Below are 4,740 nucleotides of genomic sequence, written 5' to 3' on the forward strand. Positions count from 1 at the left end.
AACGCAGGTGTCCCGACAGGAAGACGTTCGAAGCAATTGATCGGCGTCTTAGGGAGCACGGAACATTCCAGCCTATGACTCGCGACTGGGGAAGACCTAGAACGACGAGGACACCTGCAATGGACGAGGCAATTTTTCGTGCAGTTGACGATAACCCTAATGTCAGCGTCAGAGAAGTTGCTGCTGTACAAGGTAACGTTGACCACGTGACTGTATGGAGAGTCCTACGGGAGAACCAGTTGTTTCCGTACCGTGTACAGCGTGTGCAGGCACTATCAGCAGCTGATTGGCCTCCACGGGTACACTTCTGCGAATCGTTCATCCAACAATGTGTCAATCCTCATTTCAGTGCAAATGTTCTCTTTACGGATGAAGCTTCATTCCAACGTGATCAAAATGTAAATTTTCACAATCAACATGAGTAGGCTGACGATAATCCGCACGGAATTGTGCAATCACGTCATCAACACAGATTTTCTGTGAACGTTTGGGCAGGCATTGTTGGTGATGTCTCGATTGTGCCCCATGTTCTACCACCTACGCTCAATGGAGCACGTTATCATGATTTCATAGGGGATACTCTACCTGTGCTGCTAGAACATGTGCCTTTACAAGTACGACACAACATGTGGTTCATGCACGATGGAGCTCCTGCACATTTCAGTCGAAGTGTTCGTACGCTTCTCAACAACAGACTCGGTGACCGATGGATTGGTAGAGGCGGACCAATTCCATGGCCTCCAAGCTCTCCTGACCTCAACCCTCTTGACTTTCATTTACGGGGGCATTTGAAAGCTCTTGGCTACGCAGCCCCGGTACCAAATGTAGAGACTCTTCGTCCTCGTATTGTGGACGGCTGTGATACAATACGCCATTCTCGAGGGCTGCATCAGCGCATCAGGGATTCCATGCGACGGAGGACATTTTGAACATTTCCTGTAACAAAGTGTTTGAAGTCACTCTGGTACGTTCTGTTGCTGTGTGTTTCCATTCCATGATTAATGTAATTTGAAGAGAAGTAATAAAATAAGCTCTAACATGGAAAGTAAGCGTTTCCGGACACATGTCCACATATGATATTTTCTTTCTATGTGTGTGAGGAATGTTTCCTGAAAGTTTGGCCGTACCTTTTTGTAGCACCGTATATATATATATATATATATATATATATATATATATATATATATATATATTCTCCATTGGCTCCCCACTTTTTTTGCTTTTCCTCTCCTCCCCCTTTTTGCCTCTCATTTGTCCGTGACCCCCGCCCCCCAATCTGCCGTCGTCTGCAGTTTTAAGTGAGTGTTCAGTGATGTGCGTCGTCTTTCAGTGCTGCGAACACACTCCATACTGTCGCTAGGTGTGTTTTTCTAACTCTTGCGAACAGAAACCAGACTGTCGCCGAGTTTTTTTTAATTGTGCCTGTCTACTTACTCTGTGTCTTCCTTCGCATCGTCAACTCCGTGTTTTTATATTTTTAACTTCCACAACTTTTCGCAATTTTACAGTTTTTTAAAAAGTCACCGAAATGCAATAAAAGAAAAAAAAAAGTTCTTCGTTCTTCCCAAATTCTCTTCATACATTCACTGTGTTCTCCATCGCGTTCTTTTTCCCGTTCTGTTGTCCGTGTGTTCTCGTTTAAGTGTGCGTTTCTTTATGATGTTTCTAAACTGTTCTCTATTGTTTATGTTGTCTAGTGTGATTCCCAGTTCTTTAATGTCTTCTTCTGTTTCATTGATCTGCTTTGTCTTGTTTTTGCTCTAGTTTACATTCTCAAAGATTTGCCTTGTGAGCCTGGTTTTATTCATCCTGCTGATATGTCCACAGAATTTCCTCCTTCTCTATCTAATGGTACCTATTATTATTTATATGTCTTTGTAAATCTCTCTAGTTTGCCTCTTCGTCCAAATTGCTTCCCGAAACACGGTCCACATATTTTTTTCAGAATTTTTCTTTCCTGCTTTTCAATCTCTCTGATCTCCGTATGACCATGAATCACTGTAGTTTCTGCAGTATAAAGTGCCTCTAGTAGGACTGCTGTGTTGTAATGCCTTAGATTCGCATTGACAGAAATAGGTTACTTATTACAGTGATTCCAAGTGAGCTTATATCCTTTTTGCAGTCTGAAGATTCTGTCTTTGTGGGCTATTGAGTTCGGTCATGATGGTTGGATTATCTGTGCCAGATATAAACGTATTACGCTCAACATATTAGGTCCTTTTCGACTGGATGATATATATATGGGAAAGTGGCACAAGTTAACACACGAACGTGCATGGCCTTACACATTGCGAAATACTTTAAAGAACGAAACGTTGAGGATTCCTCACGAAGCTTTGTGTTGGAGAGGAAAAAAAGCGCCGATTCGGCAGGGAATGATTCATATGCAGCCATTACTGGCGACTGGTGTAGCTCCGCGCCTGCAGATAACAGCCGGCCGAAATGCAATATCGCGGGCGAGGGGCGCGGTGTGGCGCACTCGCGACTTGGCAGAATTTTAAATTGGCTTAAGGTCCGGAGTGAAGCGGGGGAGGACATGACGGATGCTGCGCTCCTGATGGCGCGTTTTGGAAATGGAGGTCCCCGGGTCAGCCTGGGGTTTCGAGTACTAGAGAATAACTGGGAGAGACACGGTCTGCGTACTCTCCAGGGGAATGAATTTAAATACGCCCGAGACGGAGCTGTTACTGATGGCAACACAGCAATCCATAAATTCGATTTTCTGTCGATTTCTTCTTCAGACTGCGAAATGCGACTCGGGGTAGTAATGGGACCAGAGAAGTAGTGAAATACCTTTGAATAACGACATGGCTGGCCGTGAAAGTAAGCACCGCTAAACAGATTAGGTCTCAGGCCTTTCCCGACTGGACGATCTGTGATCAAATGCCATGTGGTCAGAACGTCGCCAATCCCTCCAGCAATCGTTGCCGTAGGGTGAACCCTGAGGTTACCGCTGCTTCTGTATTCAAAAAAACTCCTCATTTGTCTTGACGAGACTAAGTGGACCTCCTTCCAGAACTCCCTACCTCGGAAAAATCCTGAGGTATGGGAAATCTAACCCAGGTCCTCCTGCTCTGAAGACACGGAGGAAGTCACTGGGGTTGACCTTACAGAAAATACAAAGTGAGATCACAAATAGGGAGTCGAAATCTTGTATTCAACCATCGATATTGCGGTAAAAATTGAGTAGGCAAGGAAGACATCAGGAGCTTAGTGGCACAGGCGAGTAAAGGGGTGTTTAATTTACGCAGAAATTAAAGAACTTGCACTCGTAATACACTATGACATCCAGAAGTGTGGAGATTTTAATATAATTGTTCCCAAACTACGGTAACAACAAAAGAAAATATTATTTGATCAATTACTAAGTGGTAAAAATTCTATGATGTTTTTCAGTGTGCTCCAGAGACATGAATGAGACCGATATTATGTCACGTTACACCTCACCCCAGTAGAAATACTTGTAAAACAAATAGATGTTGGATTTAATTCGCAAAATGACGAAAAGTAAAAGTACAGCGAGCAGGCAAAAGTGAATTCAGACGCCTAACAGTGAGACTGGCAGAAAGTGCAAAATGGCAAAGTAGAACTGACAGCAAGAGAAACGCAAAGCTGTAGAAGATTGGACCACTATGGGGAACGAAGAAGCCGCCTATAGAAAATTACAGAAACTTTTGCAGAAGGGAGAACCATCTCTTGAGTATTAAGAGCTCAAATGGCAATCCAGTAGTAAACAAAGAATAGAAGGCCGAAGAAATAGGGCACACCAAGGCAACTGCAGTAAACGATTTTCGAGTTATCAGTCTTAAGATTGGTTCGATGTGCCTCACTACAAATTCCTTCCTATCGGCAACTTCTTTATCTCGGAGTCGCACTTGCGCCCTACATCCTTAATAATTTGTTGCCTGTATTCGAATCTCCCCCACAGTCCTTACCATTTGTAGACCACTCTAGTAGTAACGTGAATCATTAATAACGTAGTGAAACCTTCTCTGATCCAGAGGCGCACCAGAATACACTTTTATAAGACCTTAGAAAGACCTGTGCTGTCTTATGGCAGCGAATCCTGGGCTGTGAATGCAAAGGATGCGAAAAGACTAACATGTTGTAAAATTAAACTATTGAAACGGACTGCTGGTTACACAAAATGGATTCACAAAAGAAACGAGACCCATCACACACTATATTCAGAACTTCCTAAACAACTGGAGAAAACATTTGTAACGAATGAGCTCAAAGATGATTCCAGAGTCCATGCTACACCACCACCCCGACGGTGTAAGATCCGTAGGTCGACGAATGAAAGATGATAGGAGAACTTCTCGACAGAACCATAACGCGTCAACAGGCCTAACGTTTTGAGGCGAGATAATGGTAATGGTGATGACGAAAGGTATATCGCCCATACTTCGTCATCCACATTGTGATGTAAAAGTTAATTCTGTCGACAGTAATATGACGCAGTAAATAGCACCCATTATGCATCGCTGATTCTGTGGAACTTTCGGAGCTGAGCGCGTGTTTTTCTGGTAGGGGAATGGTCTTGCGATTTTGTTCAAGAATACCCAACCTCTAACTGTCACGCATCAGTATGCAAGTGGAGAGCTGTTTGCGTTTCGTGCAGAACGATAACGTGTAGATGCAACGCACCAGAGTTATTTGAGTAGTTCCTAAGGTGATGAATTATTTGTCTGGAAGTATTACGTCGATTGGTAGGATAATAGTGAACAATGATTCAGT

The sequence above is a fragment of the Schistocerca piceifrons genome, chromosome 9 (genome assembly GCF_021461385.2).
Source record: "Schistocerca piceifrons isolate TAMUIC-IGC-003096 chromosome 9, iqSchPice1.1, whole genome shotgun sequence".
Lineage (NCBI taxonomy): Eukaryota > Metazoa > Arthropoda > Insecta > Orthoptera > Acrididae > Schistocerca > Schistocerca piceifrons.